This window comes from Saimiri boliviensis, chromosome 2 (genome assembly GCF_048565385.1).
Source record: "Saimiri boliviensis isolate mSaiBol1 chromosome 2, mSaiBol1.pri, whole genome shotgun sequence".
NCBI lineage: Eukaryota > Metazoa > Chordata > Mammalia > Primates > Cebidae > Saimiri > Saimiri boliviensis.
Window position 1 is genome coordinate 200,179,615 of NC_133450.1, and position 22,814 is coordinate 200,202,428.

Genomic DNA, 22,814 nt, shown 5'->3' on the forward strand with positions numbered 1-22,814 from the left:
TGACAACATTTTTTTTTTTTTTTTTTTTTTTTTTTGGAGATAGGGTCTCACTCTGTCACCCAGGCCTGAGTGCAGTGGCATGATCTTGGTTCACTGCAGCCTCTGCCTTCCAGGATCAAGTGATTCTGCCTCCGCCTCACTAGTAGCTGGGATTACTTTTTTATAATAAATGAAAAGTAAAAGTAAAAGGGTGAGCCATTATACCTGGCTAATTTTTGTATTTTTAGTAGAGATGGGGTTTCACCATGTTGCCCAGGCTGGTCTTGAACTCCTGACCTCAAGTGATCTGCCTGCCTTGGCTTCCCAAAGGGCTGGGATTACAGGCTTGAGCCACCGCGCCCGGCTTGAGCCACCGCGCCCGGCAATTTTGCTCTTTTAAGATGGCTGGATTTACCTCAGCTCTCAGAAAAAAAGCAAACCGCCACAACGTAACATTTTCACACTCCTAAAAGAAGCTTTACATCTTATTTATTAATTTATGTATGTATTATTTATTTTTGAGACAGGGTCTCTCTCTGTTACCCAAACTGAGTGTAGGATCACCTGGGCACAAGTGATCCTCCCACCTCAGCCTCCCAACTAGCTAGGCCTACTGGCACACAACACCACACTTAGCTATTTTTTTAATTTTTGTAGAGATGGTGTGTTGCCCAGGTTGCTCTCAAACTCCTAGATGTAAGTGATCCTCCTGCCTCAGCCTCCCAAACTGCTGGATTACAGGCATGAACCACCACACCCAGCCAAGTTTTAAGTGGGCCTTCCTGAAAGTGACTGTGCACATATGCAACAGAATTGGAATAAATTAAATGTAACGAATGACCTTCTCATATCAACCTCTGTTGATGGGTGGGCTGTGCTATGTACTTGCTCCTGCTTCAAGACTCAACCACAAGTCCCATGTGCAGGAAAGACAGCAGTTTGGAAATGGAGGACTGTGATTCCGCTTGTGCTTTCCAAGGCTCCAAACTGTTTGACTAGAAAATTCTGCTGTACCTCTGGCATTGGTCTCTCCTTGCCAGGCCTCTCAACTGCAGGCCCTGAGCCCTATCTCAAGTAACTAAGTTCTACCCCACTCAACTTCTGCATCCAAGTTCACCATCTGTCCAGAATGAGTCTTTGTCATACCAAAGTGGGGTGGAGTGGGCCTTGCTACCCTGTCCTGTAGCCAGATGAGTGCTAGGTCTGGAGGCTTCTCCCCTGGCCCCTTGTCATTCAATAGCACCTCAAGACTTCTGTTTTGGTTTTCTGACTGTTCCCCTGGCCCACACCCAGGGAGAAGACTGTAATCTTATCCCCCCAGAAGTGGCCCCTTTCCTTTCTGTAGTAACCACAGGCTGAGGGCTGACTCCCTTATACGGAACCACCTGGAACCATACTGCCCTCTCCTGGATGCCATTCCTCTTGCTGTGACATCCATGCAAGCAACTCCCCACTCCAGACACCCAAAAATTTTCTTGGGATGGGATTGAATTCTAATTTGCTATGCCTGTAAAGCATAATTAGAACCACAGGATATGCCTCAGTGGTAATACAGAAGCAGGAGCTGAATGAAACATTTTCAGCTTTTTGCAAGTTGGACTGTTAAACACCCCAGTATTAAAATTTGAGTCATATAAACTTATAATTAGTTGACACTAAAAAAAGGTGATACTCAAAACTCATCATTTCTTATCTTACTACATTTTACTACTGTCTATGCTCTGGGTAATTTACATTGGCTGCAGTGTTATTTGCATGGTGGAAATTACTCCACTTATCAAATCATGGTTGAATTGTAATCAACAGTTGACTATGGAGACAAGAGTTAAGTAAAAATCAATGAAAGCATTCTGTGAGAGTCAACTGGCCATATGGGACTTAAAATAAAAGGTACTGCATATTTTATTATTATTTATAAATTGCATGCTACTTATCCTTTGTATCAATAAAATTTCTCAGCTGATGTATTTTTTTCTCACAGAGCCCACTGCTAAGCATTTCCCAGCATACTACTGTATCCCATCTACAGGACCATGAGCCCAGTTCTATAGTCTCATCCACTCTCTCAGTTCTGCTCACCTCCCACATTGATTCTGAGCCTGTTGCAGGAGGCTCATGCCCAAAGCACTCTCGATTTATCTCATCCATGTGGCAGGACATCCATTAGCATAACACACCTGGCTTCGGCTCCTTGCCACACTCCTCTAGGCAAACTGAGTTGCCCGGTTGGTGAATCTGGAAGAAAAAATGGGTCATATATAGCTTAGCTCTTTTCCTTTCCTTAGGAGCTACCTGCAGGAGGGGCATCTTTCTCCAGAGGCAAAGCCTGCCCTGTTCTGATATTGCCTAAGGCTGATGGGCAAGTTGGTCAAATCCCAAAGTTTAGTTGATAAGAACTGCACTTGCTTGAAGACAGAAGCTATGCTTTCCCAAGTAGCATTGAATCAATAAGGAGCTCCCCACAGGTAGGTATGTTGGAGGTATGTTGGCCTCCATCTGCTGATGACTTGGCTTTATTTCTCAATTGGCTCAAAACTTGAGTGGGGGAAAAGGAGTATTCTTTACTGGGCCCCTTAGAAACTCAACAGTGATCCTCTCCCATCAGCCTTTGCTCCTGAGGTCCCAGAGTGCCTTGTGACCGTGCCCATATTTCTTGACAGACATAAACCCTTTCTAAAAGTAGAAAAACTGAATGGCAAATTTACTTTATTCCGATCCCCTTATTCTCAATATGTATACATAATCATCATAATGTTTACACAATTGAGCACCTTTTATATGTTAGATATTGTACATACAAATAGCAAATAGACCTTGGAAAACGAGTGTTATTATCACTTTACAGATGAGGAAATTATGTCCTAATGTGCTTAAGTAACTTGCTAGGGGTCACAAAATGACTGAGCCAGTTGTCAGATGCCAAGGCCCTTGCTCTTTCCATTCCAATTTCTGTCCCTTCCCTTTCTCTTTCCTCCACCCCAAATCCGCCCGTCTTCTTTCCTCTTCTCTCTCTCGCCCTCTCTTCCGCCGAGCTCTCTACGACTACCTTTCCTCATTGTCACATTTTCTAGCCCTTTAACACGTCAGAAAATTGAAGAAGCATTTGAAACCTCAGATATTTCAGTATATTTAAAAATATCTGCAAAATCTTACCACAGCAGCTGGGCCCCCAAGAAACCTGGCAGCAAGCAGTAGGAAACTATGGCTGTCTTTTTAATATCCTCCTCAGGTTTCTCAGGAGGAATGTCCAGCATCCCATTTGAGGTCCTGGGGGAGGAGGTCACAAAGAAACTAGTACATACAGAGAGGGAGGCCACAGGACTTCATCAAGCTGGGGTCTGCCCAGGCATGACCTAGGAGCTGGGCCCTGTGTCAAAAATGCAGCCTTTCCTCAGATGGAGTGTGTGCCCATTACCTCTGAATCAAGGTTTTTTTCCCAGGGGTCAATAGTTGTGCAATAAGCTCAGGGACTGAGCAAACAGTTTAGCAATTGCTTGGGGAATGACTGAGAAAAGAAGAAAATATGTACATATCATGCATTCTCAACCAGGAAGTATTTCCCCCTACAACATAAAAGTTGGTTCTTGGGAACCCAGAAAAATACACAGTATATATATGATATTAAAATTTCATAGAGGAATTAAGAAAAATATGTCTTAAAAGGCTCCTTGGGAGAGCAATGATTTTGTTAATGGTTGAAAAACATAGATGAATATAAAGAACTTAGCATAGCATGTGACACATAGTAGGTTTTCAATATATGAGAATTGCAGTCACTATTATAGTCATTAGTTTTTATGATTGTCCTACAACCGAATTAAGAGAAGTCATGCAGACCCATCACAGTCAGGGCAAAGAAGGTTGTACTGTGCCAAGTTCACAGATGAAGCTAGCTGTTGGTGGATTTTGCCTGAGTTAGAGGTCAGAACTGCCCAGGGTTCTAGAAAATAGAAATATTCTCACACACTGCTGAGATGAGCAGAAAAATTTGTGTATGCAGTGCTAAAATTAAAAAAAAAAAAAGGCGGGGGGCATGGCATGAATGTTTGGGCTGTGTTCAGACTTTTGCAATGCCTGCTATCATCCTCTGGGGAAAGGATATGATTAAGAAATTAATGAATGTAGGGTTGCAGAAAATGCAGTGCTCTGTAGGCTTGTAAAAACCTAAATATCCAATGATTATTCTTAAAACCTATGTTTGCATGACTCTTAGTGTACAAAGGGGTTTCATGTAAATTAGTCCAACAATTGTGGAAAGCAGTGTGATGATTCCTCAAAGAACTAAAGAGAGAACTACCATTCAACCCAGCAATGCCACTACTGGGTATATACCCAAAGGACTATAAATAATTTTACCATAAAGACACATGCAAATGTATGTTCGTTCACTGCAGCACCATTTGCAATAGCAGAGACATGGAATCAACCTAAATGTCCATCAACAGTACTCTGGGTAAAGAAAAGGTGGTATATATACACCATGTAAAGCTACGCAGCCATAAAAAAGAATAAGATCATGTCCTCTGCAGGAACATAGATGAAACTGGAGGCCACTAGCCTTAGCAAACTAATGAATGAATAGAAAACCAAATACCGCATGTTCTCACTTATAAGTGGGAGCTAAGTAAAAAGAACACATGGACATATAGAGGGGAACAACAGGCACTGGAGTTTACTTGAGGGTAGAAGAGGGGAGAAGGGAGAGGTTCAGGAAAAACAAAAATGTTGGGTACTAGGCTTAGTACCCAAGTGACAAAGTAATCTGTACACACTAAACTCCCAACTCATAAGTTTACCTTTGTAACAAATCTGCACAGGTATCCCTGAACCTAAAATAAAAGTTAAAATACTTTTTAAAAAGTGATTTTGAATACATAGAACACAGGGAGGGAAGTATCACACATGAGGGCCTGTCAGGGGGTAGGGAGGACTAGGGGAGGGATATCAGTAAGAGAAATACCTAATATAGATGACAGGGTGATGGATGCAGCAAACCACCATAGCATGTTTATACCTATGTAACAAACCTGCACGTTCTGCACGTATACCCCAGAACTAAAAGTATAATAATAAAAAAGTCGTTTCACATTTCTTATGAAATCATCATAATAACCCTGCAAAGTCAGTACAAGATCCCTACCTAAAGGATGAAAAAGCAGAGGCTTAGAGTCCTCTCAGTTATTTGCTCTTTTTAGCTACCCAGTAGTAAGTATCAGAGCAAGCCTTCTTTCTACTGTACTCCACTCCACCACCTCTTTAAAATTCCTTTCCCACAGAGGAGGAGGACATAGTAATGGTAAAGCTATGGAGCAAAATCACATATTGGGACTTGGGGACTCCCTGGTAAGGGATATTATAGTGCATGTAAAGGGACACAACCAAACCATGCAAGAAGTGGTTATTATGTTCATGGAGTATGAATCTAGCCTATGGCAGAACCTACTGAGGCTGGTCAAAATTATCTACTTCCAAGTTATAGGGAAATGAAAACCCATCAAAATAGAACATAGAAGCATCACAAGATGCTGTGAAGTCTGGAACATAAATAAAAGACTTAGGGGCATAAACATTGAGAATAAAAATGTAGTATGAAAAATGAATGACTAGGTACATAGTTGGTGCCGGCTTTTAAGGCTGTAGCTTCAAATGTAGGAATGACAGCTATTTGGCTAAGAGTGGAGATAATTTTTCAAAGACTGAAAAGAATGTGTTTAGTCAGAGACTAACTCATCTGGCCAGAAGGGCTGTAAATGGAAAACAGATGGGAAGGGAGAAAAAAACACCTAGATAAAACTGAAATGGGTTTCCATGGATGATATTAAGGAGGGCCTGAAAGAATTTCAACAGTGAGGGAGGTGCCGAGTAGTTCAATGAGAAAACAGTTGGGAAGGACATCAGAAACAAAACATAGGCAGCAGATGTCCAGATATCATGCACAGAACATGAACAACATGGTAACCTTGAGATTACAGCACAGGGTGACAAACAAGACCTCACAGATGCCACTGAGAGTTGGCAGGCTGGAACAGATCCATGGGAACATAGCGATAGAAGGGTGTGCTGTGTACAAAAGATCTGTTGAGAGGAGGAGGAGCAGCACTGTAGGCTATGGTAACAATAGATTCAGAAGAATCTCTGAACACTTGGATGAAGATGAAAGGACAGAGGAACAGAAGTGATGTTTTTGTGGAAGCACAGCTGAGCCACATGGAGGAAAGCCACAAAATTGGCATGGTACACATGATTAACAAGGATAAAATTCAGGATACTTCACTCAGATAAAAGCAGAGGTTTTCACTTGCCTCTCTAATAATTTCATGTCCTGGAAGGTAGAAGAAGGAATAAAAATAACTGTGCTCTGACTGATTCCAATATGTAGCAAGAAGCCACCTGGCAGAGTAGAATGGACGACAGCTAGAGAATGTGCCTGTCATCTTCAGGGGAGGGCAGGCTTGAGCTAGAACAATGGTGGATACAGGACTTCAGCAAGTTAGACTTCAAAATATTTTAAGAAAATATGGCATAATTCCACAAGTTTCTAGAAAAGAAAACAGTATCAAGAAGCACTCAGAAGCATGGCTTTGGGTAATTCCAATGAGAAGAAAAAAGAGATGGAGAGATTCTCAAAGAAACTAATAATGGCACAGAGCATTTTAAGTGAGGATGTAGAATGGATGTTCAGAAAGATGGAGGTAAATGATCACTGCATGAGAGTGGCAAAGAACAACAGAAATAGTAGCAGGGATGCTAAAATCCTGGTAGGATCAAAGCATGCAAAAATGGGAAGGACCACAGAGAGTGTTATGTGGCCAAGGGGATTATGATAATGGATTGTAGAAAGTATGCACTATTTCTCAAGTATGTCACATTCTTTTAGGCCCTGTCAAGGGCTGTGATTGTAGGGCTGAAAAGGTTGTACAGAAGTAAATAAGAGTATGTTGAAATCCAAGTTTGGGGAAAATGTTACTGATCCTCTTTGAAATGTAATCTAGGATCAAAGTTCCTGGTCCACAGTCTGGGAATCAAAGAGCATATATTTGCTGATTTCAAAACTTTCTTATTCCTAAGTATTATGAATTGCATTTCAGCTAGTCGATCTTCAAATTCATCTTGCAGAAGCTTGGGAGTGAACTTGGGAGTGTAATTCATTTGGGTGAGAAGAACTGATTCCATTTTTGGATTATCTGCATATTCTCTTTTATTATCAGAATTTTTCAATTGGTATGTCCAGCTGAAGGCTTAAAACTAGCTAACTAGATGTAGAAGGACAGTTTCCAAGGTCCTCAGCAGGATGCTGTATGTATCTCCAGGTAAAGAAATGTTACTTAATTAAGGTATTCCATCTTTAAGAAAGCAAATTGCAATGTGTTCGAGTTTCCTAAGAATATTTAGAGTGGCTCTTCATAAAAGAACTAGTAAAAGTGGCTATCATTGCCTTGCATAATGGTTATGGAATTTTTCTCTAATTAGTACACCATTTCATAAAGTTCAATAATAGGCAAAACTAACTTGTGAGGATAGAAACCATAATAATGGTTGCCAGGATAGACAGGGGGCAGTGATAGAATGAAAAGGGACACTAGTGAGCTTCCTAGGATAATGGCACACTCTGTTTTTCATTTGGGGTATTGGTTACATGGGTATATGCACAGGTCAGATATCATCACTGTATGTCAAACTGTCACTGTATGTCATACCTCTGTAAAAATACATACAAATATATAAATCTGAGCAGTGATATGAAAAGCAAAAGAATGATTTTTCTCTCATGACTTGACAGTAAATAAATGAAGTTAACATAAATAGTTAAGGAATCAGAGAAAAGCAGAATCTCCGAGTTTGAAATCAGCTATCTTCCTCAAGTAGATTTGGGAAAGTGTAAGTCTTACCAACACCCTCAAGTTGCTAATTTCCTGTTGGCAATTTCTTCCATATGGAGAAGGTGGTGCATTGCTACTTTCTATCCTGGTTCCACTGGCACTAGGTACCATTGGTTTCTAAACTTCCATGCACATAAATAATCACATTGGATACTTGCTAAAAATGCAGACTCTGGGTTCATACCTGGAGATTCCTATGAAGTAGGTTTGGCTGAGTGTCTAGGACTTGCATTTTAATGATCATCCTTGATGAGACTGATGTAGGTCCACGGACCTACACTTGGAGAAACATTTCATTAGACAATCAAATCATAAAACTACCACCTACTTGCTCTAATTTTAGGCTCTCCAGACAACCTTCTAATAATGAAGTCTTTTTCATGGCTTCATGGAGAAAATATGTTGCTTACATCAACCTGTATTCCAGCCCATGTGCTAGCATTCTTTCTCATCTAAATAATAAATAGGCATTAGCTCTGTATCCCAATCTGATGAGCTTGCTAAACACTGGTTTGCCCCAATAGACGAATATGCTTACTATGTGATACTAAAAAAATCATGCCTCTGAGCTTGCAAGAGACAAAAACATGATTTGTGCTAAATTTACAGATATAAAGAATATTTCCAAAACAGGATTTCTTTTTACAAACTCTATGCTTAACATCATAACTATTTTATTTTTTAAAGTAATTAGACTTAACAATAAACATGTATATATAAATATAACATTTTCATTTTAAACATGTCAAATGAATCTTTTAATAATGTATATTGTGGTTTATGATACAAAATAAATGTTTATTATTGAAATTTTGGGAAAATGGGAATGTATTTTTTAAAAATTACCTGTTCTACCACCCTGAGCTAACCATGGTTAACATTTTAACTTTTTTCCTTCAAGTCATTTTTCTATGTCTTTATGTACATCTATTTATTGTACTGGTGGTGGTGGCACTGGTTCATCACCTAACAAACCTGGGATTATGCTAAATAAGTATTTCCTAACATGATATCATTGTATCATAGCTTAACATGATTTGCTCTCCTCTAATCTGATTTTATTTTTCTTCTTAGGTTATGTATCACTGCAACCTCTGCCTCCTGAGTTCAAGCAATTCACCCAGCTAATTTTTTATATTTTTAGTAGAGATGGAGTTTCACCATGTTGGCCAGGCTGGTCCGGAACTCCTAAACTCAGGTGATTCGCCCACCTGGCTTCCCAAATTGCTGGGATTACAGATGTGAGCCACTGCACCCAGCTTACGTCTTTTATTATATAATTTATTCCTTATTTTTGTACTCAGAAAGATAGGGATCTTGAGATAAGGTAAATATTCACCTCTACTTCTTGCTTGTTGTTTACAGGTTTCGTTTTTCACACATCAGCCCCTCATCTATTTGGAATAATTTTAGTCTATGGTATAGGATATAAATCTAACTGATTTTTTTTCATTTAATTAATGGTCCCAATATAAATTTAACCGAGTAATCTTCTTTTTCTTTGACTGTCATCTTTCATCACATAATCTTTTTCAGTATTCAGATTTGTTCCATTTTGTTCCAGCATTACCTTGTTTGACATCTTCCAACTTGATATGAATAAGGTATATTGCCTCAAATTATTTCCTTGTCAGTTCTATGTGTGATAACTAATATGTTGTTATCATTTCTGTTGAGTTTGAATACTGGTGAAGTGGAATGCTTTTTTAAATTTTGTTTATTTATTTATCTATTTGAGACAGGATCTCACTCTGATACCCAGGCTGGAGTGCAATGGCATGATCATGGCTCATTGCAGCCTTGATCTCCCCAGCTTAAGCAATCTTCAGCCTTGGAGTCTCAGCCTTGGAGAGCTTTTTCCTTTTCTTTTTTTTTTTTTTTTTTTTGAGGCAGAGTCTCATTCTGTCGCCTAGGCTGCACTATAGTGGCACAATCTCAGCTCACTGCAACTTCTGCCTCCTGGGTTCAAGGGATTCTCTTGCCTCAGCCTCCTGAGTTGCTGAGACTACAGGCATATGCCACCACTCCTGGCTAACTTTTGTGTTTTTAGTAGAGATGAGGTTTTACCAAGTTGGCCAGGCTGGTCTTGAACTCCTGACCTCAAGTGATTTTCCCACCTCAGCTTTCCAGAGTGCTGGGAATGATTACAGGCATGAGCCACTGTGCCCAGCTGGAGTGCTTTTCAAATGTGTATTTATTGCCCATTTGTATTTTTCATTTGTTCGTTGTCTATCCATATAATTTGGCAAGTTTAGGGTACTCATTTTTTTTTTTTTTTACTGATTTGTAATCACACTCTATTAATTAGAGATATGAACATAGCACGTGGTTTATCTTTGTCTTCATTTTAATTTTTCTTTATATTTTTATGCATAAAGGTAGCTGGAACATTTTACCCACCTATAACTGGCCTAATTTCTGCATTAGAAACCTGCTATTATTGAGGAATCCACTTTTTTCCCACTAATTTGAAATGTCACTTTTATCGCCTTGTATTCATAACTCTAAGATCAGGCTCCTGTCATTCATACACCACAGACCTCTTTACCTCAGTTTTCTATAAGGTTGTGAGTGAATTGGAACAGTGGCCTTTAACACATGGTAAATGGCATGTAAGTGATAGCTCTTATTATTGCACTGGCTAAAAGATCTCTCCTATTGTGGTTTTGTTTGTTTTCACTTCTTCCTTTATTTGGTGAGAACGATAAGCTCAGTAAGGCTCAACCTTTGCTCTTTGAATACGTTCAGCTACTCACCTCCCTAGAGGCAGTTTAGAAACTCCCTGGAGTAGAATAAATAAAGCTCTCCAAATTCTTTGTTTTGATGTTTCTGCCCACACCCACACTCCCGACATTGTCAAATATTCCAGCCTCTGTCTTTGGATCCTAAGAGACAAGTGGGAAGTTACTGTGGAGGTGACACACTCAAAGTATAATGGCAATCTGAAGGGGTACTGATCCCACCAAATTCCTTAGCACCCAACTTAGAAACTGACTGTGGCAAATCTCTTAGTTAGCAAGTACATCTAGCAAAGTGAAGGCTAGTGATTTCTGAAGTCCTGCACTTCACTTCCCAGCCTCCAATTCTATGAATTGGCTCAGGGCTGGCTCCTGACAGCAGTGCCTGGGCTCTGAGCTTGGAATTTTCTTCTTTGAACTCATACAGAAAAAGTTACCTATTTTTTTTTCTGTCAATATATTTCCAGATGCTTTGTATCTTTCAGAAATATAGCTGAGTACAATCTACCAAAAACTTAGTGGTTTAAAACAACAATTTATTATCTCATGAGCCTCTGTGTTAACTCAGTTTACCTGAGCTGTTCTGGTCTCACCTCCGGTCTCTCATGCTGTCATAGCAGCTAGCATAGCTGTCATAGCAGATAGCAGCTAGGACAGCAGTCCTCTGGAGGCTCTGCTGCATGGAAGCATACAGGATGACTTCTCTCACATGTTAGCAATTTGATGCATTCCAACATGGCCTCTCTCCTCATCCTTGAGGGTATCTCATCCTCCAGGGTTTCTACACATGACCTCTTCCTACAGCATGGTAGCTGGATTTATGCATGATGGCCTGCTTTCATGAGTACAAAAAAGGAAGGTGCTAGGCCTTTTAAAGGCTTAAATCCAAAATGGCACAGCATCACTGTCATTGCATTTTATTGATTAAAGTCCACCTGCAATATGGGAGGAGACTATACAGAGGAATAAGCACCAACAAGCGTGGTTCACTGGGACCATTTCTGTAAAACTATTACATCACTTTGTTTTGGTTTCCAGAGCTGTTGTGTTTTGGGAGGTTTTTAAAAATTACTTCAATGCCGGGCGCGGTGGCTCAAGCCTGTAATCCCAGCACTTTGGGAGGCCGAGGCAGGTGGATCACGACGTCAAGAGATCGAGACCATCCTGGTCAACAGGGTGAAACCCCGTCTCTACTAAAAATACAAAAAAATTTAGCTGGGCATAGTGGCACGTGCCTGTAATCCCAGCTACTCAGGAGGCTGAGGCAGGAGAATTGCCTGAACCCAGGAGGCGGAGGTTGTGGTGAGCCGAGATCGCGCCATTGCACTCCAGCCTGGGTAACAAGAGCGAAACTCCGTCTCAAAAAAAAAAAAAAAAAAAAAAAAGCCGGGCACGGTGGCTCAAGCTTGTAATCCCAGCACTTTGGGAGGCCGAGGCAGTTGGATTACGAGGTCAAGAGATCGAGACCATCCTGGTCAATATGGTGAAACCTCGTCTCTACTAAAAATAAAAATAAAAAAAATAGCTGGGCATGGTGGTACGTGCCTGTAATCCCAGCTATTCAGGAGGCTGAGGCAGGAGAATTGCCTGAACCCAGGAGGCGGAGGTTGCAGTGAGCCGAGATCGCGTCATTGCACTCCAGCCTGGGTAACAAAAGCGAAACTCCATCTCAAAAAAAAAAAAAAAAAAAAAAAAAAAAAAAAAAAAAACTTCAAAAAATTCAGAGAAGAGAAAAATGAATTCTAGTTTTAATTCACCATCTTAAAGTGGGAATCCAGTATTTGTTTTGAAAACAGCTATGGAAATTATTTTTTGGCATTTATCTTATTCTCTTTTTACTATGTGCATTATGTAATACAACGTATACAGTAATCTCATTTTCTAATCCTGTCAACATCACTTAATTGAAAAAATGTTTTCCTTTGAAAATAACATCTCTCAGAATAAGAATATATTTAAATCTTTAATTCAATAAACCTTTAAAAAAATACTTCTTACATGTTGGGTCCTATAATCAAGGTGCAGAGTGACTAATATTTTCAATTTGATTCAGTGATCAGTAATCATAAAGGATTCATTTTTTAAAAAGAGTACATTAAGCTCTTTTTAAACACACAGAACTATATGGCTATACAGGATTAAAAGGCAGCGTTGTCCTGAGGGGGCCTTAAAATAGGAAAAATTATTAAATGTAATAAAAATGAACACATTATACGTACACAAAAGACATTCTTGGGACCTTACCTAACACCACATATAAAAATTAATTCAATATGGATTAAAGACCTAAAGATCTAAAACTAAAAAACTTTTAGACAAAAACATAGGATAAAGCTTCATGACATTGACTTTGACAGTGATTTCTCAGACATGAACAAAAACCACAGACAACAAAGAAAAAAAAGTAAACTGGACTTCATCAAAATTTTTTAAATTTGGACATCAAAGGACACTGTCACCAGAGTAAAAAAGCAACTCAAAGAATAATAAAGTATTTCAAAAATCACATATCTGATAAGGGAGTAACATTCAAAATATAGGGGAGCTGTAAAACTCAACAACAATTAAAAAATGTAAAAATGAGCTAAGGACTTGAATGGACATTTTTCCAAAGAAAATATACAAAAAAACAATAAGCGAATTAAAAGATACTCAACATCACACATCACTGAGAAAATGCAACCCAAAGATACAATAAGATATCATTTTACACCCATCAGGATGACTATTCTGTTTTTACTACGTGAATTGTATAATAAAACATTCACGGTAATCTCATTTTCTAATCCTGTCAACATCACTTAACTGAAAAAGTGTTTTCAATTAAGATTTCCCCGCATTCTCACCAACACTTGTTTTCTATTTAAACAAGTGTTGGTGAGAATGCGGGGAAATCAGGACCTTTATGCATTGATAGTGAGAATGTAAAATGGTGTAGCCACTATGGAAAATAGTATGTCAGTTGCTCAAAAAATTAAACATAAAATTATTATTTGATCTGGCAATTCTACTTCTGGGTACATACGCAAAAAAATTAAAAGTAAAAACTCAAATAGATATTTGTAGATCCACATTTACAGCATTGTTATTATCATCATCATTATCATCATTTTGCTAGTTTGTGAGACTAAATTATCTGGTGATTTAGGGGTTTTTGTTTGTTTGTTTGTTTGTTTTTTTCTTCTAAATAAAAGGTCTCGCTATGTTGCCCAGGCTGGATTCAAACTCCCAGGCTCAAGCAATCCTTCTGCCTCAGCCACACGAGTAGCTGGGACTGCAGGCATGCCCCCACTGCTCCTGGCCACAACAGCATTATTCACAAGCCAAAAGGTGGAAAAATCTCAAATATCCATCAACAGATAAACAGATAAATAAAATCTGGCATATTCTCACAATGGAATATTACTCAATCTTAAAAGGAATGAAATTCTGATACATGCTACAACATGGATGAAACCTGAAGACATGCTAAATGATATAAGCCAGAAACAAAAAGACAAATATTGTATGATTCCATTTCTATGAAGTACCTAGAGTAGTCAAATTCATAGAGACAGAAAGAAGTATAGTGTTTGCCATGGCTGGGGGGAGGGAGAAGTGGGGAGTTATTGTTTACTGGGTAAGTATATTCATACTTACATGCAACCAACACCCATATGAATCTCCAGAACACTGAACTATACATTTTTTAATGATTAAAATGGTAATTTTAATGTACTTTATATTTATATTTATATATTTATAAAGTATTTATATATTAAATATAAATACTTTATATTTAATTAATGTACTTTATATTTTACTATAATAAAAATACATAAGTGAATGTACCCACACGTAAGTGTGAATGTACTTAATTTACTGGGTAAGTACATTCACACTTACGTGCAACCAACAACCATATGCATCTCCAGAACACTGAACTGTACATATTTTAATGATTAAAATGGTAATTTTAATGTACTTTAATTAATGTACTTTATATTTTACTATAATAAAAATACATAAGTGAATGTATCCACATATAAGTGTGAATGTACTTAATTCCACTGAACTGTACATTTTTAATTGATTGAAATGGTAAATTTAATGTAATTTATATTTTACTACAACAAAAAGTAATTTTTTGGCCGGGCATGGTGGCTCACATCTGTAATCCAAGCACTTTAGAGGCCGAGGTGGGCGGATCACCTGAGGTCAGGAGTTCAAGACCAGCCTGACTATATGGTGAAACCCCGTCTTTAAAATAATAATAATAATAATAATAATAATAATAATGTTTTAATGAACACATAACATGGAAAGTGATAAATGCTACAAAACAAGCACGAATAGGCTTTTCCAGAGTTTTCTTCAGAAGCCTATCTAAAATTTGAATTCTATTCCCACCCTGATAACTTCTTATCTTTTATATCAGCTTTATTTGTTCCTTATGGCTTATTACTATTTAATATTTTACAAATGCAACTTTTAGTGTTTGCTTGCCTCCTTAGACTGTAAGCTCCAAAAAGGCAGAAACTTTTGCCTGTTAATTGCCTTATCTTAAGTGACTAGAACACATAGTAAATGCTCAATAAATATTTTTTGAATGAGTAGATAAAATGCCCAGGGAAATGAGAGGAAGGAAAAATGACTTCCTGAGCAATTGAAGGAAATCTTTAATGACAATGTAGATTTAGCATTGCCATTTTGTTCATTGTGTTATAGTTGTTCAGCAGAATCGTTCCTTTCTTCCTCTCTTGCTGGCTTTTAAAAAATAATTTAATAATTTTTTAAATAATGGTATGCTTTGATTCCTTCTTCTTTATCTTTTGTGTATATCTACCACAAGTTTTTGTTTTGTAGTTACCATGATGCTAGTATAACATTATATAGTTATACTAGTCTATTTTAGGATGATAACTGAATTTTGATCATGAACAAAAGTTCTGTACTTATATCCTCCCATTTTATATTTTGATGTTTCACTTAATGTCTGTTTATATTGTATATCTATAAACAAGTTGGTGGAGTTATAGTAATTTTGAATACTTTCGTTTCAACCTTTATCCTAGAGTTGAAAGTTACTTACATACCATCATTACAACAGTTGAGTATTTTGAATTTGACTATTATTTGCCTTTACCAGTGAATTTTACATTTTTACATAATTTTATGCTGCAAATTAGAGTTCATATGAGGTTGAAGAACTCTTTTAACATTTCAGATCTAGCAGTGATAAATTCCTCAGCTTTTGTTTGTCTTGGAAAGTATTTCTTATTTTTGAAAGAAAGTTTTTTGAAACAAAGTATTATTGTTTGGCAGCATTTTCTTTCAGCACTTTGAATATAACATCCTACTCTTTCCTGGTCTGCAAGGTTTCTGCTGTGAAATTCACTGATAGCTTTATTCAGATTCCCATGTATGTCATATGTTTCACACAGAGACTGAATGTACTTTTAAGGATGCATAGAATTTGAATTATTGAGAGGCAAGAGTTATTTGCTCCTCAGCATGGCAAGAAAGAAAATTATAGAACCTATTAAGTATTGGCCAGGGGGCAGGGGAAACTGCTACTTTCAGATAGTGTTGCTAGAAGTATACATTAATGCAGTAATTTGGATGGAATTTTAGTAGAATATATTAAATTTAAAATGCACATTCTCTATGACCTAGATAGCTCACTTTTTTGTGCCTGTCATGGATAAATTTTTAGACACATACACAGAGGAAGAAAACAGAGGCACAAAAAGATTAACTAACTTGACAAAGGTTATTTCATAATTGACATGATTAAAAGTTAATCTCTAAGACATTTAGAAGAGGCCTTGGCACATAATAAGCACTACATAAGTGCATTTGCTCTCATTTTTATTTATTGGTTAATTGCACTTTATTAATAAATTTTCTGTGTAGTTTTTCTGCTCTGCTTAGTTGGCTCTTAATGCCTTCACTTTCAAGCTGTATGAGTAATTTGTATATTAACAATGTTAACTTTGTCATATGTTGGAAATAGTTTTCAGTTGCATGTTTTTTATTTTGTTTTACTACATAATGAGATATTAAAACTTTTATGAAGTCAATTCCATTATGAATATTTTTTAAACTAGAATATTTGCTGGCAATCAGAAATTTTGCAAATATTTGCTTATTTCTTCTGTTTTCATAGTCTGATTTTTAACATTTACTAATTCATGTGGATTATTTGTTTATTTATTTATTTTTAGAGAGTGTGTCATTCTGTTGCCCAGGAGAAAGTGGAATGGTACAATCTTTATTTTTATTTATTTATTATTTTTTTTTTTTTTAAAGACGGGGTCTCACCATGTTGGTTAGGCTGGTCTTGAACTCCCAACCTCAGGTGATCCGCCCACCTTGGCCTCCAAAGCACTTGGATTACAGGCGTGAGCCACTGCGCCCAGCCCAGAATAGTACAATCTTAACTCACCACAGCCTTGACCTCCTGGGCTCAGGTGATCCTCCCACCTTAGCCTTCCCAGTAGCTGGGACTACAGGCACACAGCACCACACCCAGCTAATTTTCAGTATTTTTTGTGGAGACAGAGTTTTGCCATATTGCCCAGGCTGGTCATCTGTCTGCATATTATGTAAGTATACATCAATAGGTTTTTATTCATTTCCTAAGGATGTCATAGCAAATTACCACAAACTGGGTAGACTAAAACAGCAGAAATTTATTGACTTACAATTCTGGATATTAGAAGTTTGAATTCAGGCCAGACGTGGTGGGTCACGCCTGTAATCTCAGCACTTGGGAGGCAAAGGTGAACAGATCATGAGGTCAGGAGATCAAGACCATCCTGCCCAACATGGTGAAACCCCATTGCTACTAAAACTACAAAATTAGCTGGGCATGGTGGCATGTGCCTGTGATCCCAGTTACTCAGGAGGCTGAGGCAGGAGAATCCCTTGAACCAAGGAGTCGGAGGTTGCAGTGAGCCAAGATTGCGCCTCTGCACTCCAACCCTGTAATAGAATGAGACTCCCTCTCAAACAAACAAACAAAAGAAGAAGTCTGAATTCAAGGTGTCAGCAAGGCCATTGGTCTCTCTGAGGAACATTCCTCCTTACCTCTTTCTAAGTTCTGGTAGTTGCTAACAATTCTTGGTGTTCCTTAGGTGGTAGCAATATCACTCCAATCTCTGCCTTTGTCATCACGTGGCATGCTTCTTTCTGTCTGTTTCCAAATTTCTCTCCTTATAAGTCATTGGATTCAGGCCCACTGTAATCCAGTATGACATCGTCTTAACTTGATAATATCTTGAAGACCCTATTTAAAAATAAAGTCATAGTCACAGGTACCAAAGATTAGAATTTGAACACATCTTTTGAGGGGACACAATTCAACCCACAACAGTTTTTAAATACCCAACAAATTAGTCTAGTCTTGATACTTTTCCTTATTAAAGATTGTTAAATAATATTCTATTGTGCCATTAGATCCCATATTAAACGGATATATACTAGCGTATCTTTCAGACTTTTGTTTTTGACTTTGTGATCTGTCTATTCTTGTACCACTATGAGTGGGAAACATATCTTTAAGTGGCTTTTAATAATTTTGACAAGTAGTTGAATGTGAAGACTTAAAAATGTCACATAATGCAACAACACAACCAAATTATTTCCCTCTGCCAAAAATCTGTACTCTGACCAACAGCCTTCTTTGTTTCTGACTTTCTTAGAGCCACTGGTTTTGTCATTAAAGTTATGTGGAAAATTTAGAGACACAGTTTTTGCTATGATAACGAGCATGTCCCATCCACAGACCCCCTATGTTTTTGGTTTTATTTTTAACTAAGCTACGATGTGGGCTACATTCAACTCTAGTGAGGAAACAAAGAAGAATGAGACAGACTGGAAATATAATGGGAACAAGAAACTATAAAATCAATTTCACATAATATTCATATATACAAGAAGAGACGTATCCAGCCAGGCAGGGCGCAGTGGCTCATGCCTGTAATCCCAGCACTTTGGGAGGCCGAGGTGGGCAGATCACAAGGTCAAGAGATTGAGACCATCCTGGCCAACGTGGTGAAACCTTGTCTCTACTAAAAAATACAAAAATTAGCTGGGCATGGTCGCACGCATCTGTAGTCCCAGCTACGCGGGAGGCTGAGGCAGAATTGCTTGAACCCAGGAGGTGGAGATTTCAGTGGGCCGAGATTGTGCCACTGCACTCCAGCCTGGCGCCTGGCAACAGAGCAAGACTCTGTCTCAAAAAAAAACAAAAAAAGAAAAGAAAGAAAGAAAAAATGTATCCAGTCCAGCCACCGTGGCTCACAACTGTAATCCCAGCACTTTGGGAGGCCAAAGGAGGCAGATTACCTGAGGCAGGAAGTTCAAGACAAGCCTGACCAACATGCAGAAACCCCATCTCTACTAAAAATACAAAATTAGCTGGGTGTGGTGGCACATGCTTGTAATACCAGCTACTCAGGAGGCGGAGACAGGAGAATAGCCTGAACTACGGAGGCAGAGATTGCAGTGAGCTGAGATCGTGCCATCGCACTTCAGCCTAAGCAACAAGAGCAAAACTCCATCTCAAAAAACAAAAAAAAAAAAAAAGAAAAGAAAGAAAAGATATATCCGTGGGATAACTGATATGTAAACTTTAAACACTTCAGGTCCCGGGGCTCTCCTTAACTATGGCTGACCCTTGAACAATATGAGATTGAACTCATGTATAACTGAAGGCCCACTTATTCATGGATTTTCTTCTGCCTATGCCATCCTGAGACAGCAATACCTCCTCTCTTTCCCGTCCTTAGCCTACCAACATAATTGTATTAATTTACTCAGAATTTGTGAGAAGATAGTATTCTAATGCTAATATAATTTTCAGAACATGTATCCAAAACATTTACTAGATAACCACCTGTGAAAGTAGGATATAGGGAGAGCTGGAAAAACACTGAGTCCCCTGTCCACATCCCACCCCACTCAAAGCCTATCAGGTCTCACAAGCTTTCTGGAACATTCCTTAGTCCCAGCACATATCACAGGTTGTTTATTTGTTTATCTTTCTTGGTAGGGCTCCCCAGGTCAGAGATTCAAAGACTCACCTATCATAGGGCCTGACATGTCACCACATCCCAAGAAATGTTGAAGAATAAATGATAAGTTAATTAACAAATAAACCCAATTTCAACCAAAGACCAGCCATGATTTTTAGCTCAAAAGATAAGCCAGGGATACTTGAAATAAATTATGTATTAAAATCTTTAAAATCAGCTTTAGCTGAAAATAAGAAAACCAGTTAGAATGAGAAAACAAATGTTGAGGAGAAAAGAATGCTTAAACATACTGAACTTTAGCAAAAGATCTATTTCACAATTTATTGCGAACAACTTTTCTACTCTCTTGCAAAACGAATGAGAAAATCAGTTCAAATGAGAAAAGGGAATGTTGAGTTGCGTAAACAGTGCTGTTTAAACATTAAAAATGTGAATGCTAGGCTTTTGCCCCAGTAGCTCGCTGACTGCACCATAAAACCAATTTTCCAAATCTTAGTTAGGTAGCTAAGCTGAGAATTGCTTCGTTTTAGGGGTATTCGTGTGTAATTGGCAAGGCTTTGGTGTGCACAAGAATTAAAATTCTAGAAGTTAAAAACCACCTGTACGGCTAAGTGGCTTTCCAAATGCTTGTAACAAGTGTAAACTCATCAGAAAACTATGAAAACACCATTTCCATCCACTTATGATATTATTGTGGGTTATTAGTCTTGATTGTTTAATTTCTCTATATAACAATATCATCTTGTTTCAATTTGCTTTGTTTTGATAGGTGACTAAGTTTGCCTTTCATTATTAATTGAGCTCATTCTCTGCTTCAGGTACATTTCCTGATGCTTAAAGAATGTGACAAAGATCTCTGTCTTCTAACAGGGGAGGTGACACTATACAAAAAATACAATAAACAAATAATATAGTGTAGTAGAAGATAAGAAGTTTAAAGGGAGAGAAAAGAAAGGCAGGATAAGGGGCACTGGGGAAAGCTGCACTGAGAAGTGTTGGGCATTTTGCTGTATGAAATAAGGGGTTAGGGTTCATTGAGAAGGTGGGAGGTGAACAAAGACTGGAGCAAGTGAAAGAAAGGGTATATAACTGCCGAGGGGGTTTGCATGGTGCAAGTGACATCCCTGTTGCAGCCAGGGAAGTGAACTGCTCAGACTGTACTTCCAAAAAATCAAAAAAGCACAACTTAGCTGTGAGAAGCACAATTAGCTGGCAGCTCTTCTAGGGCAGCCCCTAGCTACTGAGCATGGTGACAGCACCAGAATCTGGCAATTTTATCCACTGACTGGTGAGATGGGCAGTGTTGGCTCCAGAGCTGCCCATTAGGTTGGCTGAAACTGTCTGATCTGCAATACAATCTGACTCTCTCTCTGTCCAGTTCTGCCTCCTTTCCTCATTCCTTTCACAGGCAATATTATTGTGGTCTAAGGCTTTCCTTATCAAAACCTGCTTTCTTCCTTCTATTTTTCACAATTGATATCCACCAAAAAAGGGGCTAGTATTCCTAACTGTTTTAGCATCTGCTTCCCAGGTACCTGAATTTACACAGTGACTGAAAAATGTGTAAGAGATTTATAGGAATGAGAAGCTTGAGCTTTAAGAAGCAGGATGGAAGTTGAAGAAGCCAGAAGTCTAAGACAGAAGACAAAACATTACTAATAATTTTTTTTTTTTTTTAGATAGGGTCTCACTCTGTCACCCAAGCTGGAGTGCAATGGTGTGATCACAGCTCACTGCAGCCTCAACCTCCCAGGCTCAAGTGATATTCCCACCTCAGCCTCCCTAGTGGCTGGGACCACAGCTGGGCATTTACCACCACACCCACCTAAATTTCTTTTTTTGTAGAGGCAGAATCTCCCTATGTTGCTCATGCTGGCCTCAAACTTCTAGTCTCAAGTGATCCTTCCATCTGAGCCTCCCAATGGTTGGGATTATAGGCATGAGCCATGATACACAGTCTGACAAAAGATTTTTTTAAAGCTCAATTGTTGCAGGCTGAAATTGTTTTTTAAAGTGTTTAATTGTAGGATGCTGAAATGCTTTCAATAATGAGTTGAAAATTTTTGTTACAATGAGGCACTGTTTTTGTACTTAACAAAATGTCACCACTCTACAAGCATCTATAATTTGGAAAGAGGTTCTAAGAGCATAAAATTTATGTCATAAATCACAAATTTACATACAAGCAATGGGAAAAGGAGGAACACCTCAATGACTAGGCATTTGCTGTGACTTCTATTGTTATGATTTCTTTCTAATTTAATCTGAAGCTTTCTCTCGTCAGTGGCCATAAGCCAAGATAGCCACTCTCTAGAAGAGTCCTGACTGGAGCAAAGTTAGTTCTGGTGTGTTGGTCAGGGGAGACATAATGAGGAAGTGAAGCCAAAATGCACAAAACAGAATACATTTATTACTTACAGATCCCAGAGGCATTAGGGGTGCTGAGAAAGTCTGGAAGTGGCAGAGAGCTCAGCCAGTGGGTAGAGACAGACAGAGACAGAGAGGGAAAAGGGGAGAAAGGGAAATAAGGAGACAGAATGACAGAGGAGTGGAGTGGAAGAAAGAAGAGCACAGGCGAGGGAAGGTGAGAGAGGACCTGTGAGGCTGTGCCTTTATGAAGGTTCGTGACCTTTCCTGAAGAGGGCTGGGGATTAGCTAGTTTGTTTTTTGTTTGTTTGTTTGTTTGTTTGTTTTTGAGATGGAAGTTTCGCTCTTGTTACCCAGGCTGGAGTGCAATGGCGCGATCTCAGCTCACCGCAACCTCCGCCTCCTGGGTTCAGGCAATTCTCCTGCCTCAGCCTCCTGAGTAGCTGGGATTACAGGCACGCGCCACCATACCCAGCTAATGTTTTGTATTTTTAGTAGAGACGGGGTTTCACCATGTTGACCAGGATGGTCTCGATCTCTTGACCTCGGGATCCACCCGCCTCAGCCTCCCAAAGTGCTGGGATTACAGGCTTGAGCCACCGCGCCCGGCAGGATTAGCTAGTTTAAGGAAAACAAATGCAAAGGGGGAAACTTACTCACCGGCCCCTGGCGTTGATCATTAGGTTTTATCATGGTCAACATCTGTAGAATGTGTTGGGTTTTGGGTTAGCAAGATGGGGAGCAGAAAGGCTTATATTTCAAACAAACACAAGGGGACGTTTTCGTGGTTTTGTTTTTGTTTGTTTGTTTTAGATCTCACTCTGTCACCC

The 22,814-nt window shown here is 38.8% G+C and overlaps 1 long non-coding RNA gene across 1 annotated transcript in view; it reads right to left on the reverse strand.

Moving 5' to 3' along the window:
• Nucleotides 1-352: 352 nt before the first annotated feature.
• Nucleotides 353-22,814, reverse strand: part of LOC141583766 (uncharacterized) — a 31,485-nt gene continuing 9,023 nt past the window's right edge. The window contains exons 3-4 of the long non-coding RNA XR_012516659.1: nucleotides 17,669-17,867; nucleotides 353-2,214 (exon numbers count right to left, since the gene is read on the reverse strand). This is a non-coding gene — a long non-coding RNA (uncharacterized LOC141583766). The remainder of the gene's footprint in view (nucleotides 2,215-17,668; nucleotides 17,868-22,814) is intronic.